Source organism: Aotus nancymaae, unplaced genomic scaffold (assembly GCF_030222135.1).
Source record: "Aotus nancymaae isolate 86718 unplaced genomic scaffold, 86718_ANA_hifiasm-v0.15.2.pri h1tg000155l, whole genome shotgun sequence".
In the NCBI taxonomy this organism is placed as follows: Eukaryota; Metazoa; Chordata; class Mammalia; order Primates; family Aotidae; genus Aotus; species Aotus nancymaae.
Genome location: NW_026988570.1, coordinates 3063350 through 3079516, shown reverse-complemented (window position 1 = coordinate 3079516; position 16167 = coordinate 3063350). Strand labels below are relative to the sequence as shown.

At 43.6% G+C, this 16167-nt stretch overlaps 1 protein-coding gene across 5 annotated transcripts in view; it reads right to left on the bottom strand.

Annotated features, from left to right (window-relative positions):
* NCK2 (NCK adaptor protein 2) overlaps positions 1-16167 on the bottom strand; it is a 148023-nt gene that overhangs the window by 77102 nt on the left and 54754 nt on the right. For all 5 annotated transcript variants that reach the window (XM_021670976.2, XM_064371693.1, XM_064371694.1 and 2 more), the window contains exon 2: positions 554-734. The gene's annotated coding sequence lies outside the window, so the exon portion shown is untranslated. The remainder of the gene's footprint in view (positions 1-553; positions 735-16167) is intronic.

Sequence of the window (16167 nt, the reverse complement as noted above, 5' to 3'; positions counted from 1 at the left end):
GCTAGAGTGCAGTGGTGCCATCTTGGCTCACTGCAACCTCCAACTCCCGGGTTCAAGTGATTCTCCTGCTGCAGCCTCCTGAGTAGCTGAGACTACAGGTGCATGCTACCATGCCCAGCTATCCTTTGATGTAGATTTATCTTCTCAGCATTAAAGCCGGAATCCAACCTTTACTAGACAGAAAGCACCAGAAAAGTGGTTATTTATCCTTATACTCCCTGTCCTATACAGAATACAGGGGACCAGGATTCACTGCGGATTCAAGAGTCAGTACATATTTGAGTGTGAAGGTACCTGTACCATCTTACAGGTTGGAGGTGTCTACCATCCTGCTTCCTGGCTACATACTCAGAGCCAATCACACACTAAAGCAGGAACAGAGATAATCTAATCTAAACAAAGATAACCAGGTCTCTCCTTGAAAGCTTAAATTTAATATGATTCAACAAATCAAGCCTACACTGACTAATACTGTACTGAACTTACTGTCCAAATTAAGCATTTGAGGCAAAAAGCTGCAACTTCTGTTTTAAGTAGAAAACTGCAGACTTACCTTTGGCACACAGTTGAGAGGTGAATGGCAAAACGCAGAACTCTTCAAGATGACGTTTTCAGCTAATTATACCTCTGAAGTTACAAAGCTGCAGGAATTCTCCAAATTCTCAAATCCAACTCAAATCTCAGCAAAGAATTATAATCTGGGACATTGCTTGTATGCAAGGAACACATGAAATCTAAAAAGAAAGAAGCCTGTATTAGGTCTGCTTGCTTCTTTGATTTTCAGTAACCGCTTTGAAAAATAACTGTTTATTTGCCTAAAAACCAATAGTTAGTTTATTTATTTATTTTTTTGAGACAGGGTCTCCTCTGTCACCCAGGCTGGAGTCTGGTGGTACAATCTTGCCTCACTACAACCTCTACCTCCTGGGCTCAAGTGATCCTCCCGCCTTAGCCTCCCCATTAGCTGGGATTACAGGTGTATGCCACCACCCCTGGTTAATTTTTTTTACTTCGAAACCAGTGTTTTAAATATATCCCAGAATAAAGCTGCTCTGTGCCTAAAGACCTCCATCAAGACACACATCCTCCCCCTTCCCACCTTTCATTCCCTGGGCAAGCTCCAACATCAAGGTAGGGGGGTCAACCACATACCCGGTAAATAACAGTTGGAAGGAGATGATGGGGTGTGGGGGTGGACAGCTAGCCCATAATCAAGGGACCTGAGCTCCCAGTCCCTTCCAGACTTCCTCCTCCCAATGACCCCCACCTTTAAAAGTCTGCCAGAAACAAAAGGGAGGCTGCAATTTGGAAAGGAGGCCAGTCTGGGAGTCTAATGAGGGAGAAGGATTACAAAGGACATGCATATTGTTTAGAGACTCGTTCCTCTCATGGAAGTCTGTTGGACCATCCACTTATTAAGAGGTCACCAACCGGACCCATAGCCTTGGGCTAAGACTTAACCTTAAACACACCTGCTTTCAAGAAATCTGAGATGAACACTTCAAAACTAGAAGGAAGTTATGGTGAGAGGTGCCTGATAAGGGTGACCAGCTTCCTCTTGGTTGTGGAGAGCTGGCTGCTGCATTATGCTCACTACACTTGGTAAATATTTTCAGTCCTTGACTAACATTTTCGAGGGGACCCTGGAGCACTCTGTGGACTTTGAGTGAGTTCACTGACATTTTTAATTACATTTCAAACCCAGTGGGGATCTGTCTTGACAGTTCACTCAGAGAAGATCTATTAATTCATCCCTAACATGATTATGACCCAAAATGTTAAATACCCTATAGAAAAATCGAATTCTATTTTAGTCAAAGAGAAGATAATTCAAATAGGGCTATCATAAAAATGTTATAAGGCAAGTTCATAAATTTTGATTTAAAAATTAATTACTTTTTATGCATTCTCTAGCATTATTTTAAAGGCTGCATCATTTTAATATAGATATAATTTAAGGCAAGGAAAAGGTGATGGCCTAACACAATAGGAATACATCTTTGGGCAAGATGTCAGATGTACACTAGAGTTCCCTTCTCTCTGCTACGTATTTTTAATAAAATGACAGGTACTCTCGAAATAGAAGTATTGGAATCAGGACTCAGTTCTTGACCAAGAGTTTTTGTTTCTCATGCTGACACCACTGAAGAGAGCCATCAGCACAGGGCAATGTGCTGGGCACCATACCCCCAAAACCACCTCTGTATGTGTCATTTTCAGGGGCTATTATAAACAGAAGTTGTATCGTCAAGATTTTAATTGGAAAGTAAATTTGCCCAGAGTCCGTCTTCCACAGGCGAATGCAAGGAATTGTTTATGCGGTTGTTCAAGTTGTACAAATACAAACCTCCTGCTGTGTACCCTGTGTCTCATGAGTAATATGATTTAATCCTTCTGATAAACTTCCAGGATGGATTCTAATGCCCAAATATACAGAGGCATTAACTTTCTCAGGGACACTAAATGTTTTTCCCAACCAACTGGAGAGTGAGGAACTTACTCAGGCCTTGGACTCCGGATGAGAGAGCTTTGCATGACTCTAATCTCCTCTGCATTTGAACACAGAGGAGACACTCTTATGCCAACAGCAAACCAAAAGCCTGGGCAGCTTCTTTGCCAGCCCCGGCAAAAGAACAGTGAGCTGGATTTAGAACCTGAGTCCGCTGATTCTAGGCCCAGTGGACAAGTCAGAACACGGCCTCTCCAAGCACAATCAGCAGAGGAAAAGCCAGACAGAAAGGAGCAGGACTTGAACTAATGCGGCAGCTCCAACAAAAGTGAGGCTATTTAAAAGGTGCCAGTGGCCATCTGGCATTCAAGCGTAAAAAGTGGAGGTTGCATGCGATGTTTTCCTTGAGAAAAGCAATCCATTGACAAACTGTCAATGTGCTAAGTGTACATCCTAAGTGGGAAAAAAGCAATGGTGATCAAAATCTCTTTGGGTTTAAATGAAGACTGCCCATGTTGAACATGGGGCTCTTAGCGTATTCAAAGCCTGTGTTAAGGAAGAGCATTTCAAAGCAGGTCTTAATTATAACCGGTGATCTAAACCCATCAGGGAAGTGTACACTTTTGTGCAAAAAACAGTATCAGCCTGAACGATAAACACCTATAAGATCACTTGGACTGTAGAAGGCCCTCACCAAAGGAGTCATTCAAGGATTTTCTATAGCCAGCTTCGAGAAGACAGCAATATGTGAAAGGGATATGTACTTTTCTCTAAAAGTACCTCACTAGCACCACGTGCATCTCCTTTAGAAATAAAAAAAAAGGAGGGAAGGCTGGAAGGCAATTAACACTGAGAACATACGTATCTCTTCATTTTAATTTAGACCCTTAATACTACTAAATTTTACCATTGCAAATCCAAGGGATTATCTGAATTCTCTGTAACCTTGAGATTTGCTTTTTTGTCTACTAAAGCCACAACCCATGGTTTTCCAGTCTTTACAGCAGCACTTAGCTGCAGTGTTGGGTGAGTATGCTGAGCTCCGCCAGGCCACACTACTTGTCCCAGGCGCAGGGCCAGGCAGAGAGATGCCCTGGTACAAGCAGTCCTGGCCGGTTCTACATCCCCGGTGCCTGCATGGTCCAGCACAGTGTCTTCTGCTGCACCTGGGCTGGTTTCCTCCAACTATCACCATCTGAGAGGGAAGTCCTGTGATGAGGTCCTTGACTAAGGCAACTCCAGAGGAGCAGTTCAGGGTTAACAAAAGAGTTATGAGCCTTGTTCTGATGACAGTCAGAGTCTGTGAGCCTTGTGGGTATAATACTGCTGGGCACTGTCACTCAACCTGTTTTTGAGGTGGCCTATTTGTCCAGAAAACTGAAGTCACCAAGAGGCTAAAGTCAGCCTTCAGAAAGCACAGGGAATCCCTCCACTCCCACTCCCTGACTGATGGAAACAGTGACAGGCCGGGAGAAGAACATGCTCTAGTCCCAGTGAGACACTCGCTGTGGCTTCACCTTAGCGTCAGCTGCATGAATCGTCACAGCAACCCTGGGAGATACATCTTATCATTCAGCTCAGGAATCAAACGACCAGATGTCTCACAACCAGAATTTGAACACACACTTGTCTGATTTTAAAGCCAGAGTGCTCTTTCTCCTGGCAAAGATCATCACGAAAGGGCTACAACCTTGACAGTCGCATCCTGCAAATCACATCTGCTGCTGTCATCTGTCTGGGGTATCTTCTGCAACTCTCACATCAGGTAGGTACAATGTTAGGCTACATCAAGAAGCAAGCCCATGAATGTACACACACCAAGTTCATTTTCAACAGTACTGCTCCTCTTAGATGTCAGCACAGGGGGAAAAAAAAAAAAAAAACCTTGTTGAATAATGTAATGTCACCTGGTTGGGTCAGTAATGAGCAGATCCTGGACTCAAGTGTATATCATAACCAAATCTAATCTCTGTTACACCTGGAGAGAACCATGCCAGAGCCCTAGTCTGGAACCAGAGCTAAGGCAATTGTCCTTTCTCTTTAATTTAAAAAGAAAAAAAAGCACAGGATTAGCATAGGCCTCAGAGCTCTCAAATACTCTTCCTCCTACCCCCTGACCAGGCAGGCCCAGCAAGCAGATCTCCAGCTCAGAACACAGAGGCGGCAGTGCCTGCTCAACACAGCACGGGGTCAGCGCTGTCTGGGGGAATTCTGGCAGAACTAGCTATATTTCATTCCTACTGAACCACTTGGAAGAAAACCTTATTCAAGTGGGAAAAGGCTGGTTTCACACACTGAACAAAGCTACACAAGTTTCCTTGAGTGGTTTGGCTAAAGTGCAACCCATGTGGACTGATACTGAGCAGCTTAGATGTGTTTATCAATCCGAAACTCAAAGGCGTCCTAGGAGATGACCTCAGCTGTCTCTTAATCATCCAGGGCACAGTGGTTCCCAGGCAGGGTTCAGAAAGAGCTGAAGTCTACCTTCCACATTTCAAAAAGCCTCACTGCAATTAGATTTTTTACTCAAGGTGAAGCCGTCCTGAAAAGTAAAAATATCAAGTTTTTCTGCACTGAGCTGAAATTATATCAATTCCATATATTAATGGTGGTTATAAGGTTAATTAGAAGCTGATTAACGAAAACAGGAGGGAAAAAAACAGTGCTAGTTTCTAATTCTCTAGGAAGCCACTGTGTGACCAAAGCAGGTGTTTGCGGGAGAACGGTAACTGATGAGAGTTTAAGGTCTGTCAGTTCTAGGATCTGGAATAATCATTTCTGCCTTCAGATACTCCAGAACTGAGAAAAGAAAGAAACAGCAAGCGGCAGGTCAATGGATGCGCCGAACCCCTATTAACCTTAATATGGAAGGCACCAGGTTCAAGAGGCTGAAGGGACCCAGAGCCAGCCAGGGTGTTATTAGGGGCTTACATAGAAGGGAAAGTCCAGTGGCAGTGGGATAGACAGGGGACCCACACCTGCCTGCAAGCATCATGCAAGTCATGTAGCATTTTCACTTCACACCCTCCCTAACCAAGGACCTCCACCTGACATCCTTTATGCAACCCCAAACGCAGGGCATCTACCACACCTGTTACACAAGACAGACTGGGGGGAACTCAGATGATCCTTATAGACAAGGACTGAATCTCCAAGTTGGCAACTTCAGGATTCCCTAGATGGGAACACACATTTAGGTGCGTCTGCCATGCAAGGTCATTCTAAGGGTCTGCTTAAGTTATTGCTGTCAGGTGCATTAACCCTACATCATCCATATATAATGAGAAGCAAAATACAAGCCAGAAAAGAAAGCAACAAGGCCGTGGGTCAGGATGACAAGGCTGTAGGCCTGACTCGGCCACCAAATACCCCCCTCTGTTCTCTCATCCACCACCCCAGACACTCAACTGCAATCCTGTATCTTTGGGTCACACAGGAATAGACATTATCAAAAATTGATGCTGTGGTCCCAAAAGTGTATCAACACTTACTAAAATAACACAAGAAAGTCACAGTGCAAATCTTAATATAAAGTTTTACAGTCTGCTGCCTAAATATTCTAACATATAGAAATGTGATTAGTGACACTATTTCCAAAGGTTTGTAAAGGGTTTTATTGATATATTTAATGCTAGCCTCTTCAATCCAGCAGTACTCCATTCGCTAAAAAAGGATCTGCCCAGGTGTTTCTCTTAAGGTTTTTCCTCTAGTCCAAACTGCTAGTTGCTTTGTAATCAGCATAAAAGCCTTGCTATACTCTCAGTGCCATAACCAGACAATCTAATTACATATCACCTTCTTAACAGGTTCACCAGCATTTTATTAAGCATGCACAGGATTCAACCATTGTCTAGGTAGTGACACCACCAATAAAAAGCATGCTAACAACAATAAACTGTAAACACTAAAATGCACTACTGAATACAAACTGTGCAAACCGCCCTTTTTATGAAGGAAAGAAGAGGTAGGGAAGAGTGAGGGGTCAGGGAAACAAATCCTGTTTTCCTCCCTCTCCCTCCCCCTACTGCTAGCTAGTTTGCTTGCAGGTGCGCGCTCTCGCGCTCGCTCGCTCTCTCTCTCTCACACACACACACACACACACACACACATACACGCGCGCGCGCGCGTTTTGTTTTTTTTTCAAATAGCATCTTGAGAAGTGGGCCAGAAGGTGAGACACAACTATTGTTAACACATTTAGGGAACAGAATCAGGGGTGAGAAGGGTTAATTTCTTTTTTTTTTTTTTTTTTTTTTTTGAGACGGAGTCTCGCTCTGTCTCCAGGCTGGAGTGCAGTGGCGCAATCTTGGCTCACTGCAACCTCCGTCTCCTGGGTTCAAGCGATTCTTCCGCCTCAGCCTCCCGAGTAGCTGGGGCCACAGGCGCATGCCACCACGCCCGGCTTTTTTTGTCTTTTTAGTAGAGACGGGGTTTCACCGTGTTGGCCAGGATGGTCTCGATCTCTTGACCTCGTGATCCGCCCACGTCAGCCTCCCAAAGTGCTGGGATTACAGGCGTGAGCCACCGCGCCTGGACCCGAGAAGGGTTAATTTCTATAACATTTGAACTTTTATAAAGAATTTTACTTTGGTAATTAAGCACAGCTTTAGATAAAATTCCAGACTCCTTTCCCCATTTTCATCACTGCATCACTTGCTAAGCTGAGGCCCAGGAGTGAAGAGAGGGGGTGTGCGTGCTCTTTCTTCCTCCCTCTCAGCCCTGACCCCACTGAGCAAGTCCTCAGCACCCAGTCTCCTTTCAGGCCCATCCTGTCATCACAGCAGATCTCCACTACTAACACAGCTCGATCCTTCCCTGCCTGCTCTCTCCCCCTCAGCTTTGAGAACTGCCTTTCATCACTCCCTCTTCTTCTAGCTGTGCTCAGTGGGTGAGATCTGCCTCTCATTCAAGAAGCTCTTCAAAAAGCCCCTCCTCCAGGAAGACCTCCTGAATGGCTCCAGGGAGAGTTAAATGCTTTTTCCTCCAGGTTCCCTTGGCACCTTATCCAGTACTTATTATTCTGTGAATAATTAAGTAGTAAGTGCTTATATTTTACTGATTACACCATGAAGTTTTGTGCATCCCATCTGCTATGGGCTAAATTGTGTCCCTGCCCTGCCTCCAAAAAAAAATTTGTATGTTGAAGTGTCAACCTTCAGTACTTCAGACTGACAGTGAAAAGGTTTTTAAAGAGGTGGTTAAAATGAAGCACTCAGGGTGTGGCCCCTAATCCAAGAGGACTGCTGGCCTTTTAAGGAGCGGAAGATACCAGGAGGGTGTGCAGGTTGAAAAGACCGTAGGAAAACACAGCAAGGCAGCATCAGTCTGCAATTTCCAGAGAGAGGCCCCAGGAAGAAACCAACCCTGCTGAGCCCTTGGGCGTAGACTTCCAGCCTCCAGAACTGTGAGAAAATAAAGTGCCATGTAAGCCCCTCAGTCTGTGCTTTCCCATGGCAGCCTGGGTCTTGGTGAGACTCAACCATATGATATATGACACATACAACAGGAATTTGAAAAACCTTTTGTGAGCAAATGCAAGGATGGGTGAATTGATGGAACTCCAGGTCAAAACTATCAGGTGACCCACACTTTACCTACCAGGTATCTCCTGCACACCAGAAAGGAACTATTCTTCCATTTTCAACACCTGTTCCTTCTTCAAAACCCAGTTTAAGCACTATGGCTCCCTTCCTGGGCCAAACTCCAGCATCACACTGTAACATAGCCATGCCATTTTGCATTTGAATTGTGATGTTTCACAATATGCAAAAGTCCTTTCTCATCCAATCTCAACAATTATACATGCAGTCATGCCCCAGCCCTCACAAGATGGCTAAAGCAAATGACAAGCAAAAATTAGTTTGCCCATAAACACTTCAGTGCTTATCACCAACAGAGGAGCACAACTCCAGTATCATATCCCAAATCATGACCAGTTACTTAACATAAAGCTCATATCTCATTAGGTCCTGATTTTCCAGTCTCGTAAGGGACTTTCTACAGCTGATTTACTTAAGTCAGGATCCAAGTCATGTCCATAAATTACAATTTGTCTCTGAAGCCACTTTAAGTTGATTTTATTTTAATGGCAATGTGTTGAAGAGGCTGGGTGAGCCGCCCTGCAGCCACGTGGCATTCCATCCCCCTGGTGTTTTTCACATGCTCCCCAGCCCTGGCATTTCTAGTAAACTGGCAGTTAGTTCTGGGGGCTCTTTCAATGGGAGAGTCTTTCTCAAGAGCAGGGACCCAGCACTGACCATGTGCTTGGCATTGAGAGCTACCCGATTAATCCGTGATTTAGTAATTGAAACAACAAGTTGGAGGTGCTAATGTATCAAGGAGTCCAGCCCTTGTCCTTAGCTCTTTCCAGCCTCTCATTTTCAAATGAGATTTTCTGCAGAGTCCATGGACCTTCTGAAGCCTTTCCAGAAAAAAAGGAAAAGCCTCGTCCTACTTTTCCAACTGGGAGAAGGTAAATGAAATTTAAGGCTGAAAGTTACAAAATCATCTTAAGCATTGAATGAAGTCATGTTCTTTTCTAAGAAAGTAAGAAAGAAAGAGAGGGTGGAAGGAGGGGAGAGGAGGGGAGGGGGCATCACTGATGGTCATCCTCACACTACCCTAGGAAGGAGGCTCCAAGTGACCCTACTGAGAAACATAATGCCATTTTATACTTCTCAAATTATATAGATATTAGCTGTATGCTACTAATTTTTTCCCTAGGAAGGAAAATTTGCACTTTTTATTTCTACAAAGAACATTTATATTGTCTTATACAAATCTGAGAGTTTTCCCATATCCTAGAATTAAATCAGAAACCTCAAACCCTTTATTTCCCCTGCCCTTTAAGGAGAGCACCTGCATGTGATTTTAGAACCACCTATTAATCTTAGAGAGAACACAAAGTCTGCGAAGCCTGCCCTTCACACATGTGTGCGTCACAGGACGGAAACATCCAGAAAGAGCTGTTCCGGTCAGGGCCCATGTTCCAATTAACTCAGGATTAAGCAGCTGGGTCCTCCAGGGAGCAAGCTACAAGGGCTGATGCAAAACTGAGTACTCCAGGGATTGCAAGTGTTACTCAGACTCTACCTTTGTTCCAGATTACATCAGGGGTCATTTCAAAAATCACAACAGGACCCTCAGCATGAGGGTGCAGGATAGGATGTTTTACAGCAATTAGACAAAGGGATAGACTAAGAAAGACTAAGATCACCCCACGACCATGGGCATTTGAGAAGTCCCCACAAGTACAGAGAACAATGAAACTCTGGAGAAAAAGGTTCAGAAAGATTTTGTAGGAAGGTTTGGTTGTTTTTTTAAATTTTGTATATTACTGATAACTGGGAAGCCCCCTATGGAATGGCATTTGCTTCTAAGAAACTGAAAAAACCTCACTCCATGTTATCCTCTTCCTCTGATAAGCACTGAATCAACTTGATTTGTTTCCTCATTGTTAAGTAGCAGAGATATTTACATGGATATTATAGTGTCCCATAAATGAATACCATAAAATTCCATCAAATGTGGAAAAGGAAATTTAAAATTTCTCATTTAAAAAGCGGCTAGTAAAGATATGGAAACAATCTAAGTGTCCACTGATGAATGAAGAAAATGCGGTATGTGTGATATGTACACACACACAAGCACACATATCACATATACACAGGCTGAGCATCCCTAATCTTAAAAATATAAAATCCAAATTGCTCCAAAATCTGAAAATTTTTGAGCTTTAACATGATGCTGCAAGTAAAAAAAATTCCACAGCTAACTTCATGGGAAGGGCCTCAGTCAAAATGTAGACACACAACACAGTTTACCCAGCACCCCCAAGAAAGAGATAAAATTACCTTCAGGCTTTGTATATAAGGTGGACATGAAACACAAATGAATTACACGTTTGGACTTGTCTCCACCCCCAAAACCTCTCATTATGTATATGCAAATACTCCAAAATCTGGAAAAATCCCAAACCTGAAACAGTATTTGGGTTAAGGAATTCTTAACCTGTATATACACACACACAAGAATATTATTCAGTCCTAAAAAGGGAAATCCTGCCATTTGCAATAATGCCAATGAACCTGGAGGATATTATATGAAGTAAGCCAAGCACAGAAAGACAAACACTGAAAGATCTCACTTACATGTGGAATCTAAAGAAGTCAGATTCATGGAAAATAGAGAGTAGAATGGTAGTTAACAGGGGCTGGAGGTCAAAGTCCAATAGGAGGGCTGGAAGGTAGGGAAAATGGGGGGATTTTGGTCAATAGGTCAAAATTTCAGTTATAAAATAAATAAGTTCTGAAAATTTAACTTAAAATGTTTAATTTTAAAAATATATGAAATTTTAAAAGGCTAATAGTTATAAAAATTTAACTTATAGAAAATAAATTTATTATTCCAATTAAATAGAAATTTTACTATCACTGTGTTTTTAAAGTATGTTTAGCTTTAAGCATATTTAGTTCTTAAAATACAATTAGTTTTTAAATATTCCTAAAATGGTCAAGGAATGTTCACCCACATTCTCCTGGAACGCTGGACCCTTTCACAACTCTCTGCCCTCATGTCTATTTCCTCCCAGTACTGGGAACATCTTTGCACCTCAGCTTCCCAATGGCATCGTGCAATCAAATCCAACTCACCTTTAGGAAGGAACTCAAATGTGCTCTCTTCCAGGAGACTGGCCTCCGTGCCCATAGAAAGCACTATTTTATAATATAAACGGTCATTTACATAACTGTCCAGATAGGAAGAGCCTCTGGGTAGGGAACACAACTTTTTCATGTCCTGATACCCATATGGGGAGGCCCATGGCAGGCTCTGGATAAAATGACTCTTCTCCCCCATTTATGGTTCAATAAACTTCCAATTCCTTAGTTCCATCTGTAAGATCGACTGTGACTGCCCAGTACCCTGCAGCAGACAGTGCCATGTTAGGCCTGGAATCCTTATCCCCCAGTTTTCAATCTAAAACACAGTGAATCCCTTATACCACTGTGCCTTTGAGCAATACCATGAATATCAACTCAGAACCTTAAATATAGATAATAACGTACCTATGCCAAAACCAAACCAATATGTTCTGGTTCTGCTTACACACTGTATTTCTTAATTTCAAGGCTATAAGTTTAATTTTTTTGAGTATTTCATTTAATAAATTTATAAGCAGTCAATGAGAGGGACAGCATCAAAGAGTAATTCTAAATTCTAAAGCTCAAAATCATATATATGACTTCCTATGGCAGCTACCCAATTAATGCCATCCATAAAGCCATTCAAATACTGTGTCTGGGCTGAAATCCAATTAAGCCATTTCTGTCTGAATATCCCCAAAGAGCCTCCTGCTGAGCTCAAAGTGGAAATCATCATAAATGCCAGATTAGCTGTGTAAGCACTTCCAAAGCCGAAACCAGACAAGAGCATGAAAACCTACATGCCTAGCCTTTCAACTGGGCACAAAGACAGAAAACACATTCAGTGACCATCTGGCAAAAAGTCAAACCCATTTTCTTGTATAGCCAGGTCTTCTCAGATAATCCGCATCCAGTGCAAGCATCAAAGAAGAGCGCTGGTCCATTCATTTACACACATTTTGAAATGATCAACTTTTCAGCTTCACAGTGAAATTTTGTGCAGTGAGGGCCAGAAACCATCTCAAGCTTTCTCTAGACTCATAGTTTTACTCAACCAACTCCTTATAGAGTACACCCTTGAAATTAGTAAATCCTGAGATTCACCACTGCCTCTATGCATATAATTTGCGCCATAAAAAATGGGCAAGCAAATCCAAACTTAACTCAGAGGCGGGGGGACAGCAGAGACGCACCTAGTGTGTTAATTTACTCCTCTGTCTTGCAGTCCATGACTCAGATTCACAACTCACAAAGCACAGAGTATCCTCAGCTTACATGCAACAGCCGGAATTAGGCGTGTTCTAACCACGTATTCCAGAAACAGAAAAGCTCTAGCCTGACTATTCATTCCAAACAGACTCTACCTGAGACCTACTTAATTAGAACATCTGTGATTTACAAAAGCTTCTAGGTGGTTATGAGGCCCAGCTGGTTCAGAACCACTACTCTGGAGAAAATAAGAGAAACTGAAGAAAGGCCAATTCAAGAAAGCCTTATTCTCTAAACCCTGGTAACTGGACCGCAAGGACTATGTGAAAAACGACTAACCAGGGTATGAAGCTGGCAATGCCTCTGCAAATGACGTAGGGCCATGAGGACTTGGTTTGAAACTGGACGCTAATGCTGGTTCCGCACCTTCTTGGCGATATGAATTTGAGGCTGCTAATTAACCTCAGAAACTAGTTTTCCCTGGAGACAATAGCAGTCACCTTGCTGATAGAATGAAATCAAAGTCACACATATTCAATGAAAATGTATTGCCTTGGAGACAATAGCAATTCCTTGTTGATAGAATGAAATCAAAGTCACACATATTCAATGAAAATGTATTGCACATCTGCTGTGTGCAAATGCTGTACATACATAAGGCACAGCACAGACGCTGCCCTTCTTAAGGAGCTTGGCCTAGTCAGAGATCAAAGTCAAATAGGAGACTACATAGCAGTGCCTGTTTATATTTGCTGCAAGAAAACATGCCTATAAAACACAGCAGCTAAACTTTTCTAGGTAACTTTTAAAATAGATGTGTGCTATCGAAAATATCTGCCTTCAAATTTAAAAATTCTATGGAAACAAGCAAAATAAATGTTTATATTAACAATCATCTTAGATAAAAACTAACTTGTGATGCAACAGAAAATAAGCCTAACCTTGACTGACCTTCAAAGCTGGGGGAACTATTATCTTTTCTCCAAGGAAAAACCTTCCTAATTTGAAAAATGACAACAAGGTTTCCTAAACCTCACCATTCCAATACTGCTCTCTCTTGTAAAAAGACTTCAAGCTAATTCATCCAACAAGTATTTACTGAACCCCTGCTAGTACCGTGCTTGGTGCTATACACACGACAGACATCACTGACACTACCTCACCCCCAAGAAGCAAATGAAACAGACAACTGGGTGGGAAGCGACAAAAAGCGGATTTCCAGATGATCAGTCATCATCCATGGCCTATGCATGTGACACATGGAGGCAAACAAGGACGTTGTTATGGTTTAAATACCTGACTCATTCTCATGTTGAAATCTGATCCCCAATGTTGGAGGTGGGGCCTTAAGGGAGGGGTCTGCATCATGGGGGCGGATCCCTCATGAATGGTGCCTTCCTCGTGGTGATGAGTGGGTTCTCTATCTAGTTCCTGTAAGAACTGATGGTTAAAAAGAGCCTGGCACATCCCTCTTCTCTCTCTTACTTCCACGCTCTCGCCATGGGATCTCTACACATCAACCCCCTGCACCTTCCACCATGAGTGGAAAGCAGCTTGAGACCCTCACTGGAAGCAGATGCTGACACCATGCTTCCTGTACATCCTGCAGAACCATGAGCCAAATAAACCCTTTTCTTTATAAATGACCCAGTCTCAAGTATTCCTTTACAGCAATGCAAACGGACTAAGACAGATGTCACTACAGAAAATAGAAATGTGAATGCTAAAGGCACATTAAGGACGCCTGATGCTGCACTGCCTCTGCAAGCAGTGCCATGCGTGCACGGTGGACCCAGCCTCCCACACCACATTTGGGCCAGGGATTTCTGAGTAGAGGTAGAGGGTGCGTGCACATCTTCCTGTTCCACTTCATCACATCAGTTTCTGTCCACTGTTTAGCTTCTCAAGAGTCCTAAATCCTGGCTCACCCAGATGGTCCCCAGATGCACCCCAGATGGTCCCCAGAAGCACCCCCAGATGGTCCCCATTTTTCTATCCATGCATCATCTGCAAATCTGATAAGCAGGTTTCCAGCTCTTCATCCAAATCATGGTCAAAGGCAGTAGGCATCTGAGGCCTTCCTGGAGGAGCACTGAACCAGCAGGTGACAGGGCATGGGTGTCCAACTGCTACCAACCTGCGTAACAGTTCTCCACGCAGGGAGATAGGCCTGCAGCCTGAGTCGGTGAACACACACTGGCTTTGGAATGCAGTGCCAGCTCTATCACTTGTCAATCAGTAAGATGACTAACTCTAGAGCTGGATACTCTAAAAAGCACCCTATAAAGTTCCATGTGCTTAGTGCGCACTCAGAGAAAATGTCACTTTGTTTCTCCAAGTGGACATGAAAATGACTCTCATTATAAAGGGAACTGAGCCGAGGGCCACTCTGCCTCCAAACACCCAGCCCTTGAGATGAGCCTCCCAAGGATGACCCAGAACAATCCCGAGGCTGCTCTCACAGGGTAGGTAAGAAGCCAAGCAGGAGGCAGCGAGACAATGCGGAGGCAGATCAGACGTCCTTCCCCCAGCTCCAGCTTTCCTTGTGCCGTGGGCCCCTCCTCACTCTACCGCTACAGCCAGCACATGGCAAAGGTCTCTCTTACGTGTTGTCCCTCAGTCTTTCTTCTTTTCTGTTAACGTTGTGCACTCTGTTTTACGCAAATACACTGTGAGAAGAAAAAAAGGAAAAAACACGTCCCTCAACCATGTGCTGGTGCACACGATGACATGGGCGGGGAGGCAAGCCAAGTGAGCTGGTCAACAGATTTAGGGCTGGGTCTGGGAGATCCCTACAATGATGTCCAACAAGGGGGCAGATGGCCACAGACCTGTCCCCAAGGAGACAACAGCCCGGCAGGCCTCTAGCCAGTGACCAAGGTCAGAGGGGAGGTCCCAGAGTAAGGAGGCATATTAACACCACAGATTTATGGGACACACACACCTAAGAGAGTCCAACCTCCCCAGACACCCTGCAGACAATGAGGCACATTGCATCAAAGAGAAGAAATGCTGAGGGCTCAGCACACCCAGCCTTCATCTCCATTCAGTAATCTGTTTAAGTATCTCTTCCCTGATTCTGCTTTTTCCTCCACTTAGAAAATTAGAACATTTGCCTGTCCTCAATCTTCTGACACTCCTCCTCTCCATCAAGGCTCCTCAAAGCATACTAACAGGCTTCTGCCATTCACCTGGACATGCATGTAATCCCCGGGAACCTCGAGCTTGGATCGGAAAGCAGCAAGGGGCTCACCACTCGCTTTTCTCACGTTGAGCTTCAATTCCTTCTTTGCGACATTTGTTCTGCATGCTCTACTTTCAAGATTCTTCTTTTTGACAAACAACAAAACACAGATGTTCATGAAAGCTGATCAACTGCGCTCCTGCAACTGGTCCCATCAGAAACCAAGCACCAAACCCACTCTCTCGGTCCATTTATCTTACACAAACCAAAAACAAGAGGAGCATTTCTTATTCTTAGACCTTAGTAGAACTTTGAGACTAACCCCATCTCAGCTGGCTTTCCACTTTCTATGGGCTAATTACACACATATATGCCACTATCTTACATAACCCTGAATTGTATTCTGTTTTCCTTGGCCTTCAGCACTCAAGTTTAAAGCTCAGGAACTGTGCACCTCAAAATTTCATACTCTAAAGAGGAAAGGAAACAGACTAATGCTAATAGCAATCATTTACCAACCCTATCCTGGGTACCACAGACCAGGCTAAGCACTTTTCATGCACTATCACAATCAATCCTTACAACAGGATGATACTTCATAACTCCCCTTCACAGCAAAGTATTAGGTGATGTGCACAGTGAAGACAGAGAACAAGGTGTGCAGTCGGAACCAGAGCCCGGGG